Raw genomic sequence first — 15,375 nt, 5'->3', positions numbered from 1 at the left:
CATATCCGCTATCTCAGGTTCCATCACATGATATACCACATAGCTCGACACTCGTAGCGATAACTTCTTTTCACAGCAGCTGCCCACAACAACCGAATACTGGTAGAAAACTTCCTAGCAACTAAAGCCTCATTCCAACACTTTCATATACTGCCAATGATAAATGAAATATGCACTAAACCATGACCATTTCTCAGATCAACCATTCATGAAGTTACTTCTCCCCTGACAAATACCATAGCAAATTTTCGAACCGAACCTCGATCTTATCCTTCCAACATGTTGAATTCAAATCCGTTCGTATTCATTAATGATCCCAACGATCTCCTCTAATCCAACACACCACTCTAGTGACATGACGCATCAATAGAGGCCTAAGACACAATTGGCATAATACGCGCACCAATACGCAGTTGTCATAACATACTCAGTTTAATGATTCAATGAAAGAGTTGTACCTCAAGCTCACCCGTACCACCACAACACAAGACTGCGGACCCGTCTCACATCATAGAAATAGAACACCTTAATCTAACCCGCAAGGTCATATCTCCACATAGCTTCGCTTCAAAATGCGCGATCCTATCCAAACACTACTCCACATAAGACACCCCCAAGTCACTATGCTTGAAAGCGACAACCACGCACAATTTGATGTCTGGAACCAAATCAAATTCATTACACCCACAGTGAAGCAAATAACATATAACATGCAAACCCGATAGGACATAACCGATATGCCATTCACCGATCAACACCCAATTACTCTTCCCGCTCGACTTCAACTATGAACCATAATAGAACTGCACCATATGTGCCCATAACCAATAAATCATACATCTCACAACATAGAAAGGTAATTCATAGACCTCCCCAGATTACTAAAAAGCTCAATAACAGTCGAATCGACACATCCTTCAATAATGCAATTCGGAACCAACCAAGCCGACTCAAGTTAGAACATGCATCCACATCGGCCCACCAATGAACTTTTTTTCAAGGAAGTCCGGAAGCTATTACGCCCACTACTATAACTCATATCGGTGCCATACGATATGGTGCCCGGCACCAAATCAATACCGAAATCAACAACTCTGCCTTGCCCCATGCCCGGCCATAAGAAACACATTCGAAAAATCCCTCAACACCGAAACTGAATCAATGGTAGAAACCTCTACACTGACATCCATCACGAAGGCCCAATTAAGAAAGGAAATCCTTCCCAGTCGTCCGCTAGGTCTTTAAAATATAAACCACACTACTAGAACATAATCTGATTCACCTCGCCACTCAACCCGTGGCATTTCTGGCATAACCAAAAGCGCAATAGTCCGGAATAACCCAACACGGAGACAACCAGTCTAAACCCCAACATCACATCCAAAATCTAATATACCAAGCAAAGAAATATCCACTTGGCCTCCAAATCCCGATAGTCACTAAACAGTGCCGATACACACGATCTACACCCACAACATAGCCTGAATCTGGGAAGTTCCGTCTCCAAATCCACACGGCCCATGAATCACCATATCCGATCCCAATTTTGTCGTCTGAAAATACCCAATCATTCCACGATAGATGCTCAAAAATTTCCTATGTCACCAAGAAAACTCGAATATCACCAGTCGATCTAATAATAAAGTGCTGCAATACTACCGAAGTACCATCAACTTAATCACATTGTCTTTTATGAAACATATACCCTCATCAAATCACCCCAATTAGCGCTACCAATTCCTTAATCATCTGAAACTGCCCGTGTTGCCTAAAAATTCATGACTTCCCGTTCAGAACTGAACTGTAACCTTCCATACGCAATTGTCAATCCTCCACAACCTACCGCATATACCATACCATCTCAGGATAACATGAGAACTTCATCTTCCTTCTGAGCCATTAACATCTACATACTCAATTGGTCGAGAATTTTCCATTGGTCCCAATCTAGAAGAAAAATCACTCTACATCCCATGCTCCGCATGCCCATAGAAAATATACATCTCTAAACTGTGGTGAAAACCATCAAGAACTATCCGAGTTCCCTTTGCACAAAATGAAACATGTCAGGACTGAATCCTTCTAACTCGATCAAGCTAAGCAAGCAATCAAAACTTATGAGCGTTGCTGCAAAATACCCGCAAGAACCCATTACCTCGAACACACACACGGAATTAATCATATCCTTACCCTACAGGTCCAGTCTACTATCAAGCTACTCCATCTATCGGAATTTCCTTCTGATTCATCTTCAACTGGATATTTCCTCTTAATGTATCACCACAATGCCCCAATCCAGGCTTACCACACGAGACCCAAGCATAAAACCACACTGTCTAAGACCCATAAGCCACTGAATACTCTCTCAAATATTCCCAGAAACACCACATTCCAGAATACTTTACTTTGAAGAACTTCCTGCGAATCTAACTCCGTTCCCTTTACCTTCTTGATACTGATACATAGAATCCCATAACTAATATAGAAATATCACAAGTCTTGACATCTTCCAATGAAACTCAGTTTCTAACCACATATGCAATTATAGAACACTCAATTGATGTATGTAGACTCTCGAACACATTAAAATCATTCTCGCAAGTCATTCATTCTTCTTCAAACTGCAATTTACCTGATCAGGCGAACAGAACCACTTGTGCCTCATTAGCACTCTGACACCGCAGAATGAAATCTTCATCCCAGCACATCCAAGCAACTTCCTTCTCTATGCACCGAGCATTCTTTACCGACAACAACTTAAGACATCCCGTGATTTTTCTTACTCTATGAAGCATAATATACCCTTTGTCAAAATCTTTCCTTTACTCGAGCCCTCTCGGTCTCAACTTCCACAAACCATAACTGATGCACCCGTACACCTCAAAATGGAACCAACATAGCACCTAGCCGTGCAATCAACTACTCACAGCAGACTCCCCCACTTGGCTCGAAGCCATATATTGAAATACACTCAATGACGTATAATGCTTCTACTCTATTAATGCCAGAATACCATAGTGAGGTTAAATTCAAATCCTTTATAAGCTTGAAAAAAAAAGAAACATAGATCATCAAGAATTTTAACTCTTCTGCCAATCTCGCATTCACTCCCACAACAGTTAAGACCACTCTCTTAAGCGACCCAAAATCCAATTTTTCAACGCTTATATTTCACTTGTACATAAGATCTTCTAACAGAAACATAAGGATCACACAACCTCGGAACACTTCTCATGAGATAGTCCACCTGTTTTGCCTTCAATTAACATTTCTGTATACCTTCCACCGTCACAAACATTATGCAGTCACTTAGTCTTCATGAGTTTGAACTCATACCGAAACATGAAATTTACTTCACTATTAGCTGGAAACATTGAAAGATCATTCATACGCCCACAACTCAGGGCTACACCTCAAATCAAGATGAAAATCAATCACCTAATAGTCCTTCTGTCCTCCAGCAGACCTTCCTCGTCACTTCCAAGTCATATAGATACATCTCGCAGTACTAACATACTCATCACATAGTTATCCAACCATCACTTCCACTAATAGGGACGATACCGAACATATAAGTTCAAACCATTTGCTCAAACAATCAGCACCTCGGTGCTCAAGCCATAGGCAAATATCCGGCCTCAAGTCCTTCAGACTGGCCCAACATCAAACTCACAGAGATCACATCTCGCCCCTCGATCAGGGAATCACAAGCCATCAAGGCATATCTGATACTGAGCACTCATGCGCACATACGAACACGTGGAAGGAATTAAAAGAGATACATTTCAAGCTGAATCAAGGACGCACGATATGAATTCAAGAACGTGAAGTTTTCCTAAATGTTTTGCAGCCTCTCGAGGATAAATACAGACGTCTCCGTACCGATCCGCGAGACTCTACTAAACCTGCTCATGAGTCATGAGACCTAAGTAACCTAGGCTCTAATACCAACTTGTCATGACCCTATTCCCGAACCCAGTCGTGATGGCGCCTCTCGTGAAGACAAGGCCAACCAGACCAAAACGGAACACCTCTTTAAGTAGTTAATTATCATAAACAGTAATAAATAATATAATTTCCATAAATTGCGGAATTCAATGATATCAATAGTAGAAACCATCCCGACACAGCCCAAACCGGGGTGTCACAAGTCATGAGCAACAAAGAAATGCGGATACAAGTCTACTGAACATTAAATCCGATGCAATAGTTCTAAGAACATGAAAATGATAAGATAAGGGAGGCACGGGGATGCGAACGCCACAGCTACCTCATAGTCTCCGAATCACTGCCTAGACTGGGAGAATCAAAACTTAGGAGCGGACTCTGCGATGCCTGAATCTGCACACATGGTGCAGGGAGTAATGTGAGTACTCCGACTCAGTGAGTAATAAATATAAATAATGGCTGAAAGTATGAAAACACATAGAGGTACAAAGCAATTCTATATCAAGCAGTAAAATCACTTAAAGCAGTAAATTAGTGAAGAAATCAAATGATATTCCTTTTCAAAAACAAGTAAAACAGGTAATTTAACAGGTAAATAACAAGTAGAAATTTCCACCTTGGGCACAGTATCAATCGTTCAGAACAGTATCAGCCCCTCGGGCTCACTCTCAGTACAGTATCAGCCCTTCAGGCTCAGTATCAATCACTATGAACAGTATCAGCCCCTTAGGTTCGCTCTCAGTACAGTATCAACCCCTCGGGCTCAGTATCAATCACTTAGAACAGTATCAGCCCCTCGGGCTCACTCTCAGATCATAATGGGTACCCGCGCTCATTGTGGGTGTGCAGACTCCAGAGGGGCCCCTTACGGCCCAAGTGCTATATCAAGCCACCTCGTGGCATCATTAGTCGGCACTCGACCTCACATCACTCGGCATTCGGTCTCACATTACTCAAGCCACCTCGTGGCATATAAAGTATCTCAGGCCCTCGACCTTATATCACTCAGCATATCCTCACATATGGCCCTCGGCCTCACTCAGTCCAAAAATCATCACAAGCCCCTTGGGCATTAGTAAAACAGTAGTTCTCAGCCCAAAACATGATGTATAAATATCATTTAAGTTTCAAATCTGAGTAAAAGTGGCTGAGTTTGTAAAACAATAGATATCAACAGGACTGCATTCAAATAATAAGTCAAGCAATGAGGAAACAGTGATAAAAATCCCCGAAGGATCCAAATAGTTGGCACGAAGCCCAAATATGGCAATCAGCCCAAATCATGATGATAGCAAATAAATTTCAGTCAAACATGTGGTAAAATCATCAATCGGGACGGACCAAGTCACAATCCCCAGTAGTAAAAGACCCCACGCTCATCATCCAGTGCATATCTCACCTCAATATAGCACTACGATGTGCAATCCGGGGTTTCAAACCCTCAGGACATCATTTACAATCATTACTCACCTCGAATCGGCCTCCACGCGCGTCGAATCTATCAAAAAATCAGAATGAATACATCACAATATGCTAAGGGAACAAAACCCAAGCGAAAACAATCGAAAAATATCAAAAATCCCGAAATTAGCAAAACCCGAGCCCTGGACCCACTTCTCGAAACTCAAATATTTTCACATCATTAGATTCCTTATCACCCCACGAGTTCATACATACCAAAAGTTCTCAATTCCGACCTCATATGGTCCCTCAAATCCCAATTCAAAAGTTCAAAATCTCAAGCCCTAGTTCTTCCAATTTTAGCTTAAATTCCATGAATTTTTAGGTTAATTTCACAATAGAATCACGTTTTTGGTTCATAAAACTTACCTCCAATAAATTCTCCTTGAATCCCTCTTCAATCTCCCTCAAAGAGCTCTCAAAATGATCAACTATGGTGGAAAAATCGTTCAAAATAGCGGAGGAAATGTCTTATCAACGTCTCGAGTTCGCAAAGCACAAACTTACGTTGACCAATTTTTTCCCTACGCGAACGCGTCACACCAATCGCGAACAGGATGCTTCTGCCTCCTACACCTTCGCGAACGCGATGAAAAAAATGCCTTGGACCCCAATTTGCTCTACGCGATCGAGAGTGCCTTCTCGCGAACGCGATGCACTGCTTCCCATCCTTTCGCGAACGCGAGGAACCTCTCGCGAACACGAAGGCTTAATTCTGGTCTTCCTCGAATCCTTCTACGCGAACGCAACATACCCCGCGTGAACGCGAAGGGTTATTTTCTGCAACACCTGAATTCCCAAAATCTGCAACTTTTCAACTTAGAAAATGGTCGATTGACCACCCGAAACTCACCCGAGGCCCTCGGGACCTCAACCAAGAGCACCAACATGTCCTAAAACCTCATTCAAACTTGTTCCAATCATCAAAACACCTCAAACAACACCAAAACCATCAATTTTCATCGAATTCAAGCCTAAGTTTTCCAAAAACTTCCAAAATACGCTTTCGATCATAAACCCAACCAAACTACATCCAAATGATCTGAAATTTTGCACACATACCGAATGATATAACTATGCTACACCAACTCTTGAAATTCCATTATGACCCACGGATCAAAATATCACCTACCAACCGGAAATCGCCAAAATACTAACTTCGCCAATTCAAGCCAAATTTTACACCGAGCCTCCAAAACCAATTCCGATCACACTCCTAAGTCATAAATCACCCAACAAAGCTAACTAAATCATAAAAATTCCGATCCGAGCTCATATACAAATAAGTCAAATCTTGGTCAAACCTTTCAAATTCAAAGCTTTCAATTGAGACTGTTCTTTCAAATTCATACCGATTTCTGTGAAAACCAAAATCAACGATTTACATTAGTCAAAATACATCAAATGGGGAAAGTCATGCCCGAGAACTGGCGATCAAAGTGCAAAAGTTCAAAACAACCGGTCGGGTCGTTACACAACCCACATAGGGTCTGGTCATCCTAGTAAATCTTAGGTACTTGGCTTTGCGGGGTCTTAGCCAAATTTTGCATTTTTAGCCACATAGGTTAATTTTAGAAAAATAGTCACAATCAGGTCTTGAATGTGTCCAACAGGAAGGGTTATTGTCTCACATAGCATTCTAGGTCTTTAACATTATTTGGTCTTAATTTTCTCATACATATGTGGATTTATTTATCGGAGTTTGAGCATGCCAGAGCCCCAGGACCATTTAGTCAGGATCACTCATTTAGGAGTGGATTAAAAAGAGATTTTCTTTTCTTTTTTTATGCTTTGAGTCTGTTGTTCTTTTTTATGTCATCTTTTACCTTCTAGTTTTGTACAGTAATGTCGAGTTTTTTGTTATTGTATTTCTTATTTTGAATTTGGAAATGTATTATAAGTCAAAAATCCAAAAATAAATTTGCGCTTTTATATTTCCGTCAGAAGTTTTCTTTAGAATACTAATTCTAGGAATTAAAAAAAAAAATCATTTGAGGTGATTTTTCCTTTAGGCAATTAATATCTAGAACTTAAAATAAAAATTATTTTTATATTTTCTTTAGTATATTAGGACTAAAAAAAAGAGAGAATTTTCTTTAGTACCTCTTTAAAAGTTTTTTTAAGATATTGATTCCAAAAATTCTAAAAGATTTTCTTTTTGAGGTTATTCTTTGAGAAATATAAAAAAAACAACAAAAATATATTCTTTTTATTTTTACTAGAACTTTAGAACATTGTTTATAGAAGGGAAAAAAACATACTTTATTTTTTTTTTATCTTTAAAGTTTCTTCCTTAGGTGATCAAAACTGAATTCCAAAAGCATTTTTATCTTTTTCATTTCTTTGGTCGAAATCTTTCTTTCAGGATATCAAATAAAAATCAAACTATTTTTGTTTGGTTTATTTTTAGATTTCCTTCCTAAAAAAAGTCAAAAATATTTTTCTCTTCTAGGATTTTTCCTTAATAGAGTATTTGTTTAAAAAAATCCGTTAAGCTTTAGTTTAGAATAGGATATAGAACATTAAGTCTAGAAATTTCAACAAAAAAAAAAGGATTTGCTTCTTTTATTTCTCTTTTCTCATCAGAGTAGTCATTAAGGTAAAAAAAAAGGAAAGAAAAGAAATGAGAATGTTGGTTTGTTTACTTTATTCCCGATCTTCCCGAACTACGCAAAGATATGATTCATGCGGCGTCATGATACGTAGGCAACCTAGATAGGGTTCGATTGAATCATTTTTTTATTATTAAGATAAAAAAAAAAGGAAGAAAAAAAGGGGGTAATATTATGGGATATGAGAAATGAGAGGAAAGAAAAGAGTGATAATTAGAAAAAAAGAGGAAAGAAAATAAGCAAGCAAGTGCTAGAAAAGCGAAGAAAAGAAAGGATTGAAATAAACAAGTTGGGATGATGCCAACTGACCTTCGTACCCTCGAAGTCATTTTAGAACCGACAACTGTGGCTAGGTGCATTGCACATAAAGTGAGATTATCTTATGTTAAATTCTCTTACGCTAACGTGATGATTTCATCTTCATAGTAGAAAGGTTGTTGGTTTGTGGTTCTTAAAGTGGTAACTCTTCTCTACAACATAAGGTTGAAAGGCAATGGCAGACGACAACAAAACTGAGTTGGTTGATATGTGTTCCCAAAAGAAATTGGTTGAATAGGACATCAGTTTGGCTGATGAGGTAAGGATGTTAAGACAACACATGACAGACATGTATCAGGCCTGGATGACTGGGAAGGGACCACCCCCGCCACCACCTAACTTCCTAGATGCTGCCTTACCCAAACTCTGGACACAGTGCCAGATGATCCCCCATACTTTCCAGATCCACCCGCTTATCATGGCTTTCTCAACCACCCTAGTAGCTCCATCACTCATCTTCCAATTACCTTTCCAAAAATTGCCCTCATGTCTTATCCACTATCCCTAACAATGAACACCCACTCAAAGCTCATGATGCCCAATATTACCCCTCAGAGGTTGCCCACAAGGTTCCTGACTCATATATTTGGAACCCTTGGAACGAGCTTCATGTAGAAAATGAGAGGCCAGCAGGAAAAGAAGGGCGGGATTAGATATCCAGGAAGCTGAAAAGCATCCAAGGGATGGGAGACCAGGTTAACATGTCTTACAAAGAATTGTGTATGTTCCTTGACGTTCTCCTGCCCGCAGGGTTTAAAGTGCCAAAGTTTAACTTGTATGATGGGTGTGGAGACCCGGTAGCCCATTTTAGGATTTATTGCAGTGAAATAAGAAGTGTTGGTGAAAAAGATGATTTGTTGATGGTGTATTTCAGTGAGAGCTTGACTGGGGCAGCTTTGGAATGGCATAATCGTCAAGATGTCAGTATGTGGCATACATTGGGCGGCATGGCTCAAAATTTTGTTCGACACTTTTAATACAAATTAGGCATTACCCCAGACCGATCCTCCCTATCTAAAATGGAAAAGAAGCCGGAGGAAAGATTTAGGGAGTTTAGGCTTAGATGGAGGGAGCAAGCTACTCGAGTCAGCCCTCGATTGGTGAAGAAGAAATGGTTGAGCTTTTCCTACAAGTTTAGGGTCCCACCTAATTCAGACATTTGATTCTGACCTTGGGTAAACCTTTTAATGATGTGGTAAAATGGGGGAGATGGGAGAAGAGGGAATCAAGTCTGGCAAAATCATGAGTTATTCAGCATTGAAAGATACTATGGAGGACATTCAGAACATCCCAGTAAATTTGGGTGGAAGAAAGAGAAATAGAAAAGATGATTCGCTAGGCATTCCTGCTCAACGCTTTCAGCCTCTACATCGACCCCATGGATCTCCTTGTGCACCAGATGATCCTTCCCAATGATACTTCTCTCCACGTAACCCCCAAAGTCGTACATCACTTTACCAGCCCCTATCCACAATGCACCACCATATGCTCCACACCCACGAGGCCCGCGATGGCCCGCACCACTTCCCCAAATGTCTTACCCGCCCCCTCAAGCATATCAGCCACCTGCCTGCAAAAGGTTCCAACCGAGGCCAGAATACAAACTGAAAAGCCTGCTGAAAAAAGAAAAGGCTTTCACCCCTATTGGAGAATCATATGCCAATTTTTTCCAAAGGTTAAGGCAATTGGACATGTTGAAGCCGATTCAGATAAAAATGTCAAACCTCTAACAAAGAAGTTTGATTTTTCTCAAAGGTGCGCATATTGCATCGATGCCCCAGGTCACAGTACAGAAAAGTGTTGGCACCTGAAAAATGCAATTCAGAAGCTTATTGATGCAGGTTACATTGTCATGCAAAATCCAGATGCAGCAGACACTAGCCAAAGTTCATCGCTTGTTTGTAATAAGACACATATGGTAAGTATGATTTGTTTTGAAAAGGAACATGAGACTTCTTCTGAGATCCTCGGAGGTCCATGCGCTGCAAAGCTTTCAGTGCTATCAGAGGTTAATCTTAAGAATGAGTTGGCAAAGGGAACCCAAAAACAATTTGTTAAGAAAAATGTGATGAAGACTTGTGAAGGTCATAGTATTGTTGATGCAGAATTCAGTGGCTAAGATATTGAGCTTGGTGATTGGAAAGATGCTCCTTTCTTGGTTAGCAAGGGAGGAGTATTGGTGATTTATTTTGTTGTCATTTCTGTTGTCCGGTTTATTTTAGGGTTGTAATCCAGATATTGTCTTGTGGCTCAAACCCTTCTATCCTTTTATTTTGCCTGGTTTGTTTAGTCGTAGTAACTCGTTTAGTGCTGTCTAGGTTTGTTCCAGGGTTGTAACCCTAGTTTAGTGCTTGTTTTGTTGTTCTAACACCTTCACCGTTTGTTTAATACAATTTGTTGTTTTCTGTTATTTCTAGTCATTTCTGTTTGGTTCTCTTCTCCCTTTATAGTTTTCTTCATGCTGGTTCTGGTGACATGACATGCACGCATAATTCTAGGCCTAGTCATAAAGGTTAGTTTAATCATGAAGTAATAAAAGAATTATGAAGATGATAGGGACATTTGAGGGAAATATGTAAAGGCATTTCGAGGTCATTTGAAGCCCGAACTGTGTAAAACTGGGGCAGATAATTGGAAAAGTTAATGGGGTGACAAGAATTCGTTAAAGGAGAGTGCATCCCAGACAGTTTGAAGCAAACAACTTTGAGTCCAAGTGCATCTCAAGTTACAAGATAAAGTCAAGAAAGGTATCTCCGAATTGACGGAGGATATCCATTGTGAAGAGGGGATCACCCAACAAGGGTTTTGTACTTGACAAGGCACTAAAAAAGGGCAAAGCATATCACTGATATCAATGTCAAAGCTGTAAAAGAAACGTTGTGCATGCTATTCCTTTTTCATTTCAAGTTGCATGTGTTGTACTTGGCATTTTCAGGGATTGGGAGGCCCTCTTTCAGCTACCGAAATACGTATACCATTCGATACAGTTTTGAGCCTGTACTGATTTCTTTGACCTTCTCTCTTTTGGAATCAAGTTAGAGTCATACGAAAAAAGAAAAAAAAGTTCATGTCCCCATAGGTTTATTTTAGAAGTTCATTCCAAAAGGAAGATTAAAAAAAAGAGAAAAATAGAGATTAAAAAAGACAAAAAAAGAAAAAAAGGGAAAAAGAAAAAAAGAAAATAAAAAGAAAAAAAGGAAAATATAACAAAAGTAGTCTTGTGAACTACGTTTGACCTGATTCTTGTCACCACAAGATACGTAGGCAGCCTTACGGTTCGGTCATACCAAATAAAATATTTCATGATCCCACGAAGTCGAGAGTGGGCAGAAATTCCATCTCAAAAAGAAAAGAATCAATTCCCTTACTTTAGAAATTGGGGCAAAGTTTTTAGAATAGATTCCAAAAGTTGTAAATAAATAACCTCATTGTCATAGTTACTTTGAGCCTTTATGATATCTTTTCTTTCTAATCCTGTCCAAAAGCCACATTACAGTCCAAAATAGACCTCCCAGATAATCTTTGGGAGTGCTGAGTTTAGGCATGCCAAGGGTATATGATGTTTTACTATGGGTAATGCCTTGCCATCTGCAGAATCGGAGGAAATAAGAAGAAAAGAACAAAATGAGAGAGTATTATTGGTGAAATCCTTCACAGTCACCATAAGGCGACAGTGAGTCGAGAGAAATAACAAAATGAGAGAGGCTTGATAGTGAAAACCCTTCGGGCACTACAAGTCGAATAAGGATCGGGAATCGGATTGGATAATTACAGCATTGAAGCCCAGTTTCACGGCTTAGGAGGTATAACAAGAGTTGAACATTAGACTTGCTTGACAGATTAGGCCACTTAATCCAAAGGTGCATGTCATGGTCATTAGAGTTGGTATCCACATCTGGTAAGTTTCTACATAGTAGTTTTCTGGTTAGGAATCATCTCTTTCCATTGTCTTTTACTCTGTTCCTTTTGTCTTGTTTACTCCCTCTTCCCGAGTCTTTTTGGTCAGAACAAGTGAGAAATGACTTCAAAATTTTGCCACCAGCTTTCCAATTGCACAAAACGGGATCTGGCTAGCACATCAAAATGGCAGAAGTCAGGAAAGAACAGCGTACGCACTGAGTCAGTAATATAAAGGTTTGGTATATGTCAATTCATGAACAATACAACAAAGTGAGGGTGTGGGGTTAACGGATGAAAGATATTTTCTATGATAAGATTGTCAAAGGAAGTGGTTAACCAAGAACAAGCAAGGTCTTCCAGGCAGAAATTAGTATATCATGGCAAGTGAAGGAGCAATAGACCTCAAGGCCAAGGCCAGTCGTTTAAGTCAGGAAAGAATAACATGCGCACTGAGTGGGTCGAAATTGACGTGCTTTTGGATTCATGTGAAACACAAAGGTTCGGAATATGTCACTACGAGCACAATGAAACAGATGATCGGTATTGGGTTTGAACGGATCAGAGGTTTTCTTCGTGATAAAGGTGATAGAGAAAAGTGGTCAGTTAATAAACAGGCAAGGTCTTTCGAGTTGAAACCGAAGTTAACATGGGAAGTGAAGGAGCAATCGCCCTTAAAGTTCAAGGCCACAAACCAACCACCATGTTTAAATTCACAAGTTTTCTTTGATTGAAACAGGGGAAGGAAATTTTGTTTGTTCCGGAGAAACCGTCCGTTAGGAAAGCAGGTATTAGACATGCTCGGTAGTGAATTCCAATACCTTCCTGGATAACAGGATTTGGTAAGTTTTGAGACCCTCGAAAATGACAAGGTCTGACGAGAGGGCTACTTTTGGGAAGTGTAATTTGGCATCTAAGCTTTTCACTTTTGAGATAAGGTTTGGTTTGAAATTTTCAGGATAAAGGGTTTTAGTTTAGAATTTGTTCTACTCACAGATGCTCCCAATATCAAACTAGGGCAGAAAAATTTCTTTTGTTTGTCTGTTTTGTTGTAATCAGGTTCAAAGAAAAGCATCAATCTCAGAGGAGTTAGTTCGAGTTGGAAATCAGGCACACACCTGGAGAACGAAGGGAAGCAGGAATATTCAAAGGAAGACACCAATCAGGAACCCACCTAAAGAATGAAGGGAAGCGGCGATGTTCAAAGGAAGACATCAATCAGGAGCCCACCTCAAGAACGAAGGGAAGCAGCGAGGTTCAAAGGAATTCAGCAATCAGGAGCCCACCTGAAGAACAAACGGAAATAGTTCAAGTTTCAAGGAAAAGCAGCGCAAGTGTTGGTAATCAGGAGCCTACCTGGAGAACGAAGGGAAGCAGCAATGATCAATTGAATACAGCAATCAGGCACCCACCTAGAGAACGAAGCTAAGCAGCAATATTCAAAAAGCGATAGCAATCAGGATCCCACCTGAAGAACGAAGGGAAGCAGCAATGTTCAAAGGAAGATAGCAATCAGGAGCCCACCTAGAGAACAAAGAGAAACAGCGAGGTTCAAAGGAGTTCAGCAATCGGGAGCCCACTTGAAGAACAAAGGGAAGTAGTTCAAATTTCGAGGAAAAGCAACGCAAGTGTTGGTAATCAGGATCCCACCTGGAGAATGAAGGGAAGCAGCAATGTTCAAAGGAAGACAACAATCAGGAGCCCACCTGGAGAACGAAGGGAAGCAACAATGTTCAAAGGAAGAAAGCAATCAGGAGCCCATCTAAAGAACGAAGGGAAGCAGCAATGTTCAAAGGAAGACAACAATCAGGAGCCCACCTGGAGAACGAAGGGAAGTAGCGAGGTTCAAAGGAGTTCAGAAATCAGGAGCCCACTTGAAGAACAAAGGGAAGCAGTTCAAGTTTCGAGGAAAAGCAGCGCAAGTGTTGGTAATCAGGAGCCCACCTGGAGAACGAAGGGAAGCGGCAATGTTCAAAGGAAGATAGCAATCAGGAGCCCGCCTGGAGAACAAAGGGAAGCAACAAGGTTCAAAGGAAGTTCGGTAATCAGTAGCCCACCTGGAGAACAAAGGGAGAACAAGGCAAGTTTTGGAGGAAAGGAAGACAATTCAAATGTTTGAAATCAGGAGCCCACCCGGAGAACAAAGGGAAGGAAACAATGGTCAAAAGAAGACGACTCAAGTTCAGCAATCAGGCGCCTACCTGGAGAATAAGAGAATTTACTTCAGAATACAAGTCAAGTTAGCAACAAAAGAAGCTCGCAGCAAGAATGCGAGTCAACAGTCCGAGGTGATCAACAAAGGTTAGTCACAATAAAGAAAGAAAAAAGGTAAGAAGTTAATCCAAATTCAGAAGTTGATGAAAGATGTGGGCTACTCAAGACATGGCCGAGGTCACAAGCACTGCATGCCTGGTTTTGATCCAAAAAGCTGAAGAAGGATGAACTAGCACCTGCAACTAGCAAGCGTCAAGGTTCAAATCTAAAGTCTGCATGAAGAACCACTCAAGACTCAGGATCAAGCTTTAGAAGACTTATAGATAGGAATCTTGTAACTCATAGTTGATAGGCTTAGCTAGTCTTTTTCATGTTTTGATTTTTGATTTAACATCAGGACCGCAGACCGGAACCTTGACGGAACGGCACCTTGACCGGCACTCCACCTCGGTATACTCCATCATCTCACTACCTCTAAACTACAAGTAGCCTAATTCCTTTATAGCCAAGGATATGTAGGCAGCTCAGATAGAAGAGCTCGGCTACATTCCCCCTTTCTCTTAGTTTTGGTCTCCCTAAATAAGGGTCGGGTCAAAAAACCTGTCTAGTCGTTCATTATCTGAAAATACTTCGTATTTCCAGTCAAAGAGGGGTAGCTGTAGACATGTGATTTTTGACCCTCCCCAAGATTTTTCATATTTTAGCACGTAAATATTTAATTTAGGCCTAATATTGCTATTTCAACTAATTTTCACTCTTTTACTTTATTTTATTACAAGAAAATAAAAATTGCAAAAAAAATAGTTTCATTAATATTTTGTAGTCATTTTTAATCTTGAAAAATACAAAAGATAGTATTGTTTTGACGGTTAGTCTTATTTTAATAGTTATTTTATTTAAGTAGGACTAATTAATAAGTGAGGTC

This window comes from Nicotiana sylvestris, chromosome 7, assembly GCF_000393655.2.
Source record: "Nicotiana sylvestris chromosome 7, ASM39365v2, whole genome shotgun sequence".
In the NCBI taxonomy this organism is placed as follows: Eukaryota; Viridiplantae; Streptophyta; class Magnoliopsida; order Solanales; family Solanaceae; genus Nicotiana; species Nicotiana sylvestris.
The sequence above is the reverse complement of the archived record's forward strand: the minus strand, read 5'-3'. Positions refer to the sequence as shown.